Here is a 13,868-nt window from a genome sequence, read left to right on the forward strand (position 1 = left end):
AGATCTCTGGAAAATATAAAAATCTCACATTATAAAATAGATAAAAATACAATTTAAAAATGGAATAGAAAATAATCATGTAATATATAAATAACAGTACAAATAAGAATATAATCATCATGATGATAAACTTTTTTCTATTTTTCCCACCTCCGCAAGTCACAGGCTGAGATGCTTTTATTGGTGAGTACAGATATCCCTAACTTATATAACAAGGAAAAACAATCCAATCAATTTTATGAGCTTGGAATATATTTTATACTAAAACTAGGTAAGTATGATACAAGAAAAATACAGGCCCATTTTATTCATGGACATGATTTTTAAATTCTCTGTCTCTTTCTCTCTGTGTGTATGTGCATATATGTATATACATACAAAAGTGTATAGGTAGATTAGATAAATATATACAGATGTGTGTGCATTTGTCATGGTTGATTATGGGTGAATTCAGGGTTGTAAAAATGGTTCTAGAGTGAAAAATCTTGTTGCATCATTTATATATTAATAGACTAAAGACAAAATCTTATGATTTTTCACTATTCTCAGGCTTATCTGATTGGGATTGCAGTTGCAATAAAAGCATTTGATGTAGTTCAACATTTACTTAGCATTAAAATTCAGTAATAGGAAACCTTAAACATTTTAAAAATCAAGGAGACAAGGACGTTAGCCACCATTGACTCAATTAATGTTCAACATAATGTTAGAAGTCCTGAACAATAAAATAAAACAAACAAAAATCCAAGGTATGAGACTGATGGAGGAGAAGCGACTTTTTTTCCCTTCTTTTCTTTGTTTTTTGTAGGTGTTGTGACTGTCTACAAAGAAACCAGAGTTAGCAAATTATTAGCATGAAGATAATCAGCAAGGAGTGGAATACAAAACAAACTCACAAACTCAAAAGCATTTCAGTTATAGATACAATTGAAGAAGCTCTGTCCTTAATGGAGGTATTTTGAAAACTCTTTTAAGGATATTTTTAAAATGCCTGAATGAATGAAAAGATGTAGCACTTTGAAATGTAGTAAGGCTTAATTTGATAAAGTTGTTAATTCTCTCTCAAAAAATTTAAAAATTTTCTTTATTTCTAATCAAATTCTTAAGGTGGAAGATGGAATCTGATTAATTCTAAAATTTTAGGGAATATAATTGTCTATAAATCGTAACTATTTAAAAAATATTAGCCCTAGTGTAAATTATCGAAAGAAAATAGAATTATAAAGTGCAATATCAATCAAATAAACCAATCAAAAGGAGTAGACACCTTCGAAGCAGACTTGAAGTTTATTATAGGTTAATGGTAACATCAGAAATCAGAAAATTATATTTAATAAATTGTATCAAGAAACTGGTTTCACTATATTGAAAAAACCCCAAAGATTCCTATCACACACGACATACTAAAGATCCAAATGAATTAAAGGCCTAAATAGGAATATTGTAACTAAAAGTTCAATATAAAGAAATTTATAATTTCCTTATGACCTCACATCAGCAAGTATTTCTTAAATAAGACCTCCAAAGTGATTCTCCTGCCTCAGCCTCCTGAATAGCTGGGATTACAGACGCCAGCCACCATGCCCAACTAATTTTTTGTATTTTTAGTAGAGGCAGGGTTTCACCATGTTGGCCAGGCTGGCCTCAAACTCCTGACCTCAAGTGATCTGCCTGCCTCGGCCTCCCAAAGTGCTGGAATTACAGGTGTGAGCCACCATACCCGGCCGATTAATCCAATTTATTTAGGAGACTGAATAAATTAAACTTTGTATATTCATAGAATGAAATACATGCAGTTCTCAGACATCATGAAGTACATTGACATATAACAACATGATTAGATTTCAAAAAGCTATTTTGAATGAAAAAATTAAAGTATTTATGTAAGTTAAAATAAATATAAACACTAACTCGTAACTATATATCTTCCTAGTCCACATATATACATAAATACACGTACTGAATAAGAATTGAAACACTCTGAGAAATAACTAGTATGGAATGGGTACGTATTGGGAAAAGAGGAAGGAGAGTATGGGTGGGAAATAATTTTTGTTTAAGTTGTAACAAAAGAGTTCTGTTTCATATATGACCAAGTAACTTCTGGCTCTCTTTCAGACAGCAATGTTCAACTCTGAACGAAATGCCAAAAACAAGTACCTGAAGGCTAAAGACAGTGAACAAAAGCAGGCAAGTTTTGGTGGGAAGATGAAACTTGGAAGAAGGTGCCATTAAGAGGAGGTAAGTTTCCTGTTTTTGATGTGTTAACCTGAGGGCAGTCCACTAAGAGAGTAGCTAAAACACAATAGAAATAGAAAGCCATCTTTTTTTTTTTTTTTTTTTTTTGGCTTCAACAACCTGAGAGCAGAGTCTGCAGCAACACAGTCACTGGAAGGAGGGGGAAATCCTGGAACACAGAGAGACAGAGAAGGTCATGCCCCAATTTCTGAGTATGAACTTTGCTTAGATCTCTAGCTGACCCCTGAAGCATACCTATGGGGTAGACACAAAGCAGTCTGCAGCTAGTCAGAACTCAACTGAGATGTGAGTTCCTTATAACCACAGGTTGGGTCAGTTTGCAGTTTGAGTTGAACCAAGTTAATCGATTGCCTGCCACAACAAAAACATCGACACTATTCTGAGAAGTGAAACAGAATCCGTGATCTCCACAACGTAACAGTCACAATGTCCAGGACACAATTCACAATTACTCAGCATAGGAGGAACCAGAAAAATGCAGTCCTTTGCAAAAGATAAGACAATTAATGGAAACCAACCCTGAGAAAACATAGATGTTGGCCTGATCAGATAAGGACTTTGAAACAGCTATTATAACTATGCTCAATGAGGTAAAAGAAAATATGTTGTAATGAATGGAAGATAAGAAATCTCAGCAAGGATGGAGAAATATTTAGAAATGTTGATGAAAAGAGTCAAACTCTGTAAAATATTTGAATAGCTTTATTCTGAGCCAAATCTGAGTGACCATGTGACACAGCCCTCAGGAGGTCCTGAGAACATGTGCCCAAGGCGGTTGGGGTTCAGCTTGGTTATATATATTTAGGGGAGGCATGAGACATCAATCAAATACATTTGAAAAATACATTGGTTTGTTCCAGTAAGGCAGGACAATTTGAAGTCGGGGGGATGATGCTTCCAGGCTATAGGTAAATTTAATCATTTTCGGATTGACAATTGGTTGAGTTTGTCTAAAGACCTGGAATTAATAGAAGAATTTGAGCAAGATAAAAAAATCAGAGCTTCGTCCTCAGAAAGAACCAAACAAATTTTACAAAAGAACAAACAATATCTGAGATAAAAATATATCTCTTAATTCACTACGCTAAACTGTCCCCCTGCTTTTCAGTGTTTATCTGTTAGGTCAAGTTTATGTTTATCAATTGTGTTTAGACCTTGTCTCTATTTACTAAGTTAAGGTCTTTTTGATTTATAAGTTTCTGAAAGAGGCCTAATAAAAATTCCCACTATAGCTGTGGCTATATCAATTTTAGCTTGTGATTCTGACTGTTCCCACTTATGTATGTTGAGATTTTTTGCTAGGGCCATTCACATTTATTATTATTATATCTTCTTTGTAAATTGTTCCTTATGTAGCATCTCACTTTATCCTTATTTATGTCTTTTTTAAAATTCTATTTTCTTTACTTTTTAACATCAATATTTTGTCAGAATTTAGTAGAGTAAAATGTTTAAGAAAATCAAGGAAAGAAAATATGAGCCAGAAATTTTATAAGAAGACAAACTGACCTTTCATTATAAGAGTCACAGGCAAATTCTAATGAAAACATTAGAATTCAGGGACTATTTTGCCCAGATCCTTCCTAAGGAATCTACTAAACAGCATGAACATTAAACAACCAACGTAATTGAAAAGTTTGATATAAGGATTTATGGTAAGAATGAATCATATATTTATTTACAGAAATAAGTCTAAATTATGCTTACAAGAAATAGAGAATAGTATGCAATGGTTGTGTGCTCTGACAATGTAGATATAGTACAACTATAAAAAATTGGTGGGGGAGTGGGGAGAGCTATGAAAAGTAGAATTAGCTTGTTGTTTGCCTTATAGTTATTAACCGAAGTAAAAGGACATTACTTCAAATCAGATATTGAGGAAAAAGGAGAGTTGGGGCAAAAGAGGTTTATAGTTACTTTCAATATTGCTCATTAGAGGGAAGCAATAGTCATTTACCAAGAAAAAAAGTAAAGAAGGGTTATATAAATGGATTAAAATAGACATAATCATTAGAACAAAAATATAAATTTCACTAAATAACAATAAAAAATCAAGCAAATAAACTAGACCCTATAAAGACATGAATATATATGATTATAACATAAAACAATATGTCATACTGACACCAAACATGTTTACCACATCAATAAAAATAAATTAGCTTATCTCACCAATTAAAGTATACTTTCAGGTCAAGTACAGTGGCTTATGCCTATAATCCCAGCACTTTGGGAGGTTGAGGCAGGAGGATCACTTAAGGCCAGGAGTTTGAGACTAGCCTGGGCAATATGGCAAGACTGTGTCTCTACAAAATACATAAATAATTCGCTTTGGGAGGCTGAGGCGGGCAGATCACTTGAGGTTAGGAGTTTGAGGACATCCTGGTCAACATGATGAAACTCTGTCTCTACTAAAAATACAAAAATTAGTTGGGCATGGTGGCGGGCAGCTGTAATCCCAGCTACTCGGGAGGCTGAGGCAGGAGAATTGCTTGAACCTGGGAGGCGGAGGTTGCAGTGAGCCAAGATTGCACCTTTGCATTCCGTGCACTCCAGCCTGGACGACAGAGCAAGACTCTTAATTATATGTAATTATATACATTATATATTAGCCAGATGTAGTGGTATGTGCCTGTAGCCCCAGCCATTCAAGAGGCTGAGGCAGGGAGATGACTTGAGCCCAGGGAGCCATGTTTATGCCACTGCACTCCAGCCTGGGGTACAGAGTGAGACCATGTTTAAAAAAAAAAAAAAAATCTTTTTAGATTGGTTAACAAAGCCAAATCCAACACTGTGGCTTACATAAGAGACATACTTACAACACAGATTCAGAAAGATTTTTTATAAAAGAAGAATGGTACTTAATAATGAGAGATTAAACACCTCCCCAAGATTGCGACCAGTCAAGAATGTCCTCTTTCACCACTCCTATTCAACAATGTAGTGGAAGTCATAGTCAGTACAATAAAACAAGAAGGAAAAATGAGACATATATATTGGAAAGGAAAAAGTAAAGCTGTTTTATTAACAAATTACATGACTGTCTATATAGAATCTACCCAAAGAATCTATGGAAAGTTCTTGGAACTACTAAGTAAATATAGCAAGGTTTCAGGAAACAAGGTCAATATATAACATTTAATTGTTTTCCTATATACTAGCAATGAACAATTGGAATTTGAAATTACAAAAAAGAAAACCATTTACAATAGCACCAAAAAAGTGAAGTACGTAAGTATAAATCTAACAAAATATATGCAGGATCTGTATGTAGAAAGCTATGAAACATTAATGGAAGACATTTTGAAAAATCTAAATAAATAGAGAGATATTCCATGTTCATGGATTGGACAGACTAAATATCGTTAAAATGTCAGTTCTTCCCAATTTGATTTATTGATTAAATACCATTTCAATAAAAATCCCAGCAATTTTTTTGTAGCCATCAACAAACTGACTGAAATTTTATATGGAAAGGTAAAGGAAGCAAAATAACTAACCCAATTCTGAGAAAGAAGAACAAAATTGGAAGAATCTCATTGTCCTACTTCAAGGCTTACTACAAAGCTGCCGTTATCAAGACAATGCAGTATTGGTGAAAGAATGAACACATTTATCAGGTGAACATAGTAGCCAATAAAGAAACATATACAAATATTATCAACTGATTTTTGACAAAGGCACAAAGGCAATTTAATGGAAAAATGAGTCTTTTCAACAAATAGTGCTGGAACAGTTAGACGTTCATACTAAAAAAATGAGCCTAGACACAGATCTCACAATTGACAGAAAAGTTAACTCTAAATGGATCACAGACCTAAATATAAAATCTAAAATTTCTGGAAGAAAACATGCATGAAAATCTGTGTGAACTTGAGCTGTTGATGAGGTTTAAGAAATAATATAAAAAGCACAATCCATGAAAGAAATACTGGTAAGTTAGCTTTTACTAAAAATTAAAGCTTCTGCCCTGTGAAAGACACTGTTAAGAGGATGCAGAGATAAGCCATAGAGGGTGAGAATATATTTTCAAAGCACTGATCTGGTAAAGGACTTCATCTAGAATATACAAAGAACTCTTAAAACTCAACAATAGGACAAAACAATTTTAAAATGTACAAAAGATCTGAATGGACACCCCACCAAAGAAGATACACAAATTATAACTAAATATATAAAAAAGACACTCAATTTTATTTGTCAGGGAGACAAAAGAGCAATGAAATACTATTACATATCAATTAGAATGGCTAAAACTAAAAAATAAAAAACCTGACAATACCAGTTGCTGGTGAGAATGTAGAGCAGTAGGATTCTCACTCATTGCTGGGGGGAATCCAAAATGGCACAGCTACTTTGAAAGACACTTTGATAATATCTTATAAACATAGTCTTACCATTCAATATAGCAATTTTTCCCTGTGTACGTATCCAGTTGATTTGAATGCTTATGTCCACACAAATACCTGCACATGAATGTTTATAGCAGCTTTGATCATAGTTGCCCAAAACTGGAAGCAACCAAGAGGTCTTCAGTAGGTGAATATAGATAAATTATAGTACATTGATATAGTGGGATAATATTTAGCAATAAGAAAAATGAGCTATCAATTCATGCAACAATGTAGGTGAATCTTAAATGCATAATACTAAGAGAAAGAAGCCCATCTGAAAAGGCTATGCACTGTATGATTGCATTACTATGACATTCTGGAAAAAGGTGGTTCTATGGAGATCAAAAACTAATCAATGGTTGCCAGACGTTTGGGGAGGGGAGAGAGTTGAATAGGGGGACTTTTTAGGTCAGTGAAATTACTGTGTATGATACTGTTGTGTATACGTGAAACTGCAGAAGTTCTTTGAATCTTATAACACAAAGAGTGGATCTTTGTTTGTTTGTTTTTTTGTTTGTTTTAAGACAGAGTCTTGCTCTGTCGCCAGGCTGGAGAGCAGTGGTGTGATCTCGGCTCACTGTAACCTCCGCCTTCTGTGTTGAAGCAATTCTCCTGCCTCACTCTCCCAAGTAGCTGAGACTACAGGGGTGCACCACCATGCCAGCTAATTTTTGTATTTTTTAAATAGAGACGGAGTTTCACCATGTTGACCAGGATGGTCTCGATATCTTGACTTCGCGATCCACCCACCTTGGCCTCCCATAGTGCTGAGATTGCAGGCGTGAGCCACTGTCCCTGGGTGAGTGAATCTTAATGTATGCAAGATAAAAAAATCAATTAGGAGATTGAGGGACTAAAGGGTAGAACACAGTGTTTTAACTGTATTACAAATTTAACTGTGTGACAAATGTATGACATAACCTTGCTGGAGAAAGCTGCTGACCCAAGCTGCTTTGGAAATTAATAGAGTCTGTAAGACGAAAGACAAAAAGAACTGCTTATAAACACTGTACTCTCAGTTAACAGTTCTGAAACCATTGTGTGTGTATGCTGGGGGGTGAACACATAAATAAATAAATAGATGACAGATGGTGGGAGCCAGATTCCTCATTATCGATGTGGTAGGTGAAGACTAGTGTGTGAACTGTGTAGTGATAGATGAGAGAAATATCAGTATGAGCCCATGTTTAGCTTAATATGGATTGAAACATATTTTATGTATAATTATAGATATGCATGTATTACTGGCTAGTATCATACATATATTTCTTTTTTTTCTTTTTCTTTTTCTTTTTTTTTTTAGAGATGGAGTCTTGCTATGTTGACCAGACTGATCTTGAATTCCTGGTCTCAAACAGTCCTCCCATCTCAATCCCCCAAAGTGCTAGGATTATACGCATGGGGCACCATGCCTGGCCAGTATTTCTGAGCACTGTCTTCTGAGAGGGCCTAGAAGCAGACACCCCAATCGTAACAAACAAAGCCAGTGTTTAGATCTTTGTTTCCAATACCATTCTCCAGTAAAAGGAATCAGGGCTCCTTGGATAAATGGCTGATTCTAGGGCTGGGGTAGGGAATATACAAGATAAGCCTAAAGCATCTTATAGTGTTGGAAAGCAAGAAATGCTCAAAAGAAGCAAACAAACAAAGGAACACAGGAACCAATGGAAAGAGCTAATGGCCAAAGTAGAACAGTTTGAGTAACAAAATAATGTACTGTTGGATTGTGTCCCAAAGTATGAAATAAATATCTATGAATTCACACTGATGTAAATGAATTATTGAATAAACAAATATGTGAGGGATAATAGGCAAATCTCTTGTACAGAAGAATTCCAGATAATGTATGCCGATTCTCCCCACTCAAGGAGATGGAACAGAACTGCCCAATCTTTAAGTGTGGAATTGAACTAGTGACCTCTTTCGGAAGAGTACAGTAAAGAGCAGAGTGGTGCAGAAGGAAGAGTAATCTTACTGTGGAGAAACCTGATGAACATCAGCTCAGCCAAGTGATCAAGATTGACATCATCAGTGATGTCATATTGACGGCATGCATCCTTGATGTGATGTGATGAGTGGAAGACCACTTAGCTCTGTGCTCTTCCTTCCCTAAACCCCTGAACACTTTTTAACCATGAGATAAACAACAGACAAATGAACATGGAAGGACAGTCTACAAAATACCAGACCACTGTTCCTTAAAACTGTCAATGTCATCAAAAACAAGGAAAGCCTAAAGAGAAGTAACAATGAAATGTAATGTTGGCTGGGTGCAGTGGCTCACGCCTGTAATCCCAGCACTTTGGGAGGCTGAGGCAGGCGGATCACTTGAGGTTAGGAGTTTGAGACCAGCCTGGTCAACATGGTGAAACCCCATCCTACCAAAAAATATAAAAATTAGCCGGGTGTGCTGGTGCATGTCTGTAATCCCAGCTACTCGGGAGGCTGAGGCAGGAGGATCACTTGAACCTGGGAGGCAGAGGTTGCAGTGAGCTGAGATAGTGCTACTGCACTCCAGCCTGGGAGTCCTAATTCATGTTGAAAAATACAACAAAAAGAAATTTATGGATTTCCTCTACACATAAAATATATACTTTAACTCAAAAGCTTGCATTTTACTTAAGGGAAACACTAAAGGCTTTGTCACCAAAATCAGGAACAAGACAAGGATGCCAATATAATGAGATAGTCATTACATTGAACATTGGGATGGAGGTGTTAGCTAATGCAGTTAGAGAAGAGAAAGCAATTCGAGACACTGGAATTGAAAAGGAAATAAAATAATCTTTATTTTCAGATGCAATTATTATTTATCTGAAAAACCCCAAAGTATCAATGGAGAAATGACGACAAATAATAAAATAATTTAGTAAAATAGTGGGAAATAAAATTAATATATAAAAAAATCAATAGCGTTTGTGTATATAGACAAAAAACAGAGAGAAGCTAAAATGGAAGGGACAATCCAATATATGGCAGCAAAATGATAATAAAATACTTAAGTGTACATTTAGCACAAGTATCCAAGATTTATATGAGGAAAACTCACAAAACACTACTGAAGAAAACAAAATTGAACAAATATAAAGGAAACCATGTCCTTGGATAGAAAAAACATCATAAGGATCTTGCTTAGTCTTCCAAAGTTAATTTATACATTTAATACAATCAAAATAACAATGTCCTAAATATCTTTTGGGCCAGACAGGCCAGTTAGAAAGCTCACTTGAAAGGATAAATAGAGAGAATAGTTACAAAATGTATGGGGAATAGAAAAGCCAAAAGTGTTGGGTGTGGGTAGGATTAACTCTACTAGATCTTAAAACTTACTTGTAAAAATCTTTATAATTAAAGTAGGATGGTATTGATGCATGAATAAAAAGACAATGTAACAGAATTGAAAATCAGAAATAGACCTCATTATATATACATATTTAGTATGCTATGGAGGCCGCACTAAAAATCAGTGAGGATATAGGATGGAATTTTTAATAAGAGGATTAGGATAATCGGAGAGCCATATGGAAAAAGTTAAATGAGACTGATATCTTATACCATTTAACAGGATAAATTCCAAGTAGATCAGATATTTATAGACAATGTAACTTTACAAGTAAAAAAAATGAGAAAACGTGGATGAATACCTGTATAATCTTTGAGCGGAAAAAACTTTGTAACTATGACTTAACACCCAGAAACATGTTACAAGGGAAAAAGTAATGCCAACTGTTCTTTCCTCCATCGTTTTTGTTGATAATTTATTCCTTTGTGCTCTTATAGTCTCATATGCGTACCTTTGTAATAATATGTGCTACACTGTTGTATCTCCTTATGCATCTGTGCCTTCATTAGACTGATGGACATTCTAGAGGAGATTCCTTCAGAGAGTCCCTCATTCGAGAGAATCACCTCAGGTTGAATCCACCTACTTTGGATTGCTGATATGTCACAAGATTCCAGTCCTGACAGCCAAGCAGTTCTGTGGTTCATATCCCTGGTCTGACATTTCCACTGATACACTACCAACTTTGGTTAGAGTTGGCTCCTTTGAGAGTGGCCAGAGAGCTTCTTTGTCAGAAGGAATTTTACTGATGGCAGAGTTTTGGAAATTTATTAACCCCATCCTCTATACCATACTTATTTTTGCATCTATTTTCTACTTGGAACCCTTAATCAAGATCACATTTGTCTAAGCCATAAGTAACTGCAAATCAGAATTTTTCTTAGAATCCTATGGCCAGATAATCTCATTTATTCCAAAATCAATGTCTCACTTAGATTCTACTCCTCAGCTTGAGCTCTGCATATCCCAGTGTCTTTAAGAAGCCTCCACTTGGAAATCCTCACTGGTGGAGGTGAGCTGAACCCAGCCTTTGCTAGCTTATGAAAGCCTGTTCATGCACATTTCTTTCCAACTGCTTATTCAGTGACATCATCTTGGTAGCTTGAAATAGGCCCTGATGGGTACATTTGCGTCATGGAAATCATCAAAGGCTGTAAACAGGATGTTTGTTTTTGTTTTCTGGGAGAGCAGGTTTGTCAGTATACCCCTGCTTGTAGGAATCTCAGTCAACTTGTCCAATTGGAATGTCAACTTGTCCAATTTTCTTCTTCCAAATGTCTCCTGCTTCCTCTTCTCCCCGTCTTTGTGAATGGTATCCCAAATCAGAAACTTGGCCACTGTGTTTGACTCACTTGTCTCCTCTCCTTAAGCTTCTATATGGTCATCCTCAGACAGGATTGAATCAATGTACAGAGCCTGCTAGTTGTCTCTTTCATCAGTTGTAATAAAACTTGTAGCTGGGCATGTGTTAGCTGAGATACACAACCTTTCCTGGCCTCGGTTGTATTTGAGTGTGGCCAGGACACTGAGTTCTCTGATACGTAAGCAGAGGCCATGTGTGTCATACCTCCTGCAGGTTCTCTTTCCTCTTCCTATTTGTGTAAAATAGAGGGGGCAGCAGCCTAGCTTAGACCATAGAGGTGATGACAATATCCCAGAACAGGGGGTTCTTAAAAATTCTTCGTGACGTGGGCCCTTTGCAGTCCTGTGACCTCTTTTCCAAATGCATAAAATAAAATGTATAGAGTTACAACTAAGGCCAATTATACTGAGGTACAATTATCAACATTTTAAATAACCTAATTTGTTATATAGTCATATAGCAATTTTTTATTAACACACTAAATAACAAAATTTAGCAGCCAGGTCTTATATTTATAGTAATTTCAAAGCAATAATTATGAGTGATATTTCAAGATTATTTATTAACTGTATTATGATATGAAAATATCTGTAACTTCAACTTGCTGACTAAGCCACAGGCATTGCTAATACTACTGTGATTTGTTGTCACTATTCATCATTGAAGAGATTGCTAAACTTCATTTAGAAGCTAGTGAAAATAAAGATGTAATTTTTTTCCCTCTCAGGTTCACAGGCCTCCTAAATTCTGTCCATGGGCCCACTTCTGGGCCTGCCAACCCTAGAATAAGACCACTGGCAGAGGATAGCAGAGCTTGATGTCTGGCTTCAAGGTGCACACCCTAACTAGATGGTTACATGAGACATAAATCCCTATCTTGTTTTCTTATTTAAGTCATTGCATTTTGGGAGTCCTTTTTTTTTTTTTTTTTTTTTTTTTTGTTGGCAGTCCAGCCTGTCTACATCTACTTATTAACCTATTAAGTATCTTTTTGATTTGTGGTTCTTTTTTTGTCATCACTGTTGCTGTCTGGTATAGTTGTTGCTGGGGCATTAACTGGGAATTATTTCAGCTTTGTTTTTATGGCATTACTGAGGTATAATTTACATGCAATAAGAATACATTATTATTATTATTATTATTTTGAGATGGAGTCTTGCCCTGTTGCCCAGGCTGGAGTGCAGTGGTGAGATCTCGGCTCACTGCAACCTATGCCTCCCGGGTTCAAGTGATTCTCCTGCCTCAGTCTCCTGAGTAGCTGGGACTCCAGGCACGTGTCACCATGCCCGGCTAATTTTTTGTATTTTAGTAGAGACGGGATTTCACCATGTTGGCCAGGATGGTCTCGATTTCCTGATCTTGTGATCTGCCCTCCTTGGCCTCCCAAAGTGCTGGAATTATAGGCATAAGCCACTGCACCCAGCCAAGAATACATACGTTTTAAGCGCACTGTTGTATGAATGTTGGCAAATGTAGACACCAGTGTACCCACCACAATCAATAAGTAGAATATTACTACCACCCCAAAGTTCCATTTCCTAGTCAATTCTGTCATCCTCCTGTGCATGCCCTTCTGCCCATGCCTAACGTGTTTCTGGCCCCGGACAATCACGGATTTAGTTTCTGGCACTACAGATTAGATTTGTTTTTCTAGAGTTTCACATCAATAGAACCATGTAGAATGTACTCTTTTGTATCTGGCTTCTTGGATTTAGGATTATGTTTTTGAAGATTCATCGATGTTGCATTTATCAGTAGTTTGTTCCTTTTCATTATTGAGCAATATCTCATAATATTTTATCTATTCCTCATTGGATAAATATTTGGGTTGTTTCAAGATTGGGGCTATTGTGAACAGAGCTGCTCTGAATACTCATATATGGTTCTCCATATGGACAAATGTTTTAATTTCTTTTTGGGAAATACCCAAGGGTGGAATAACGGGCCATATGGTAAGTAAATGTTTAACTTTAGACAAATCTACAAAAAGCCTACTGGAATTTATTGCTCTTAATCTGTAGGTAAATTTGGGGAGAATTGCTGTAGTAACAATATTGAGTTTTCCAATTCATGAAAACAGTTTATACCTCTCGGTTTGAATTTATGGAGACTTGGTTTTATGTACTTTAAGGTGGGTCTTGAAAAGCCTGGGCTTTTTACCACGCTCCCCTCTTTTACTGGAATTCAAAACCTATAAACTCTGTTTCCTCCGTCAGTGAGCAACAGGTGAAATCTCCACTCATCCATCTGTTGTTCTGTGCCACCCTTTGTGGAGTCTTCCTTGGGTACACAGAGCTCAGGGGTCAGTCAAAGATTTGAGAGTAGATTTGGGGGCTGCTGTTTCTAAGGCCTTTCTCCTGGAATTTCCCTGGTCAATTGCCTTGAACTCCATCCTGTGACATCTCCAGGCTGCAAGTCTGCAGTTTTCTCCTTGAATTCAAGTTGCTTTGCACAATATACACTGAGGTATATTGTCAGGATAAGAGTCCTTAAAGCTGGCTCCCAGGCA

At 36.2% G+C, this 13,868-nt stretch overlaps 1 protein-coding gene across 3 annotated transcripts in view; it reads left to right on the forward strand.

The window, feature by feature from the left end:
- NXPE2 (neurexophilin and PC-esterase domain family member 2) overlaps positions 1–13,868 on the forward strand; it is a 133,118-nt gene that overhangs the window by 1,935 nt on the left and 117,315 nt on the right. For 2 of the 3 annotated variants that reach the window (XM_073021245.1, XM_073021249.1), the window contains exons 2-4: positions 160–953; positions 2,119–2,241; positions 7,342–7,452. The gene's annotated coding sequence lies outside the window, so the exon portion shown is untranslated. The remainder of the gene's footprint in view (positions 1–159; positions 954–2,118; positions 2,242–7,341; positions 7,453–13,868) is intronic. The other variant, XM_073021247.1, reaches the window with a different exon arrangement.

This window comes from Chlorocebus sabaeus, chromosome 1 (assembly GCF_047675955.1).
Source record: "Chlorocebus sabaeus isolate Y175 chromosome 1, mChlSab1.0.hap1, whole genome shotgun sequence".
Classification (NCBI taxonomy): domain Eukaryota; kingdom Metazoa; phylum Chordata; class Mammalia; order Primates; family Cercopithecidae; genus Chlorocebus; species Chlorocebus sabaeus.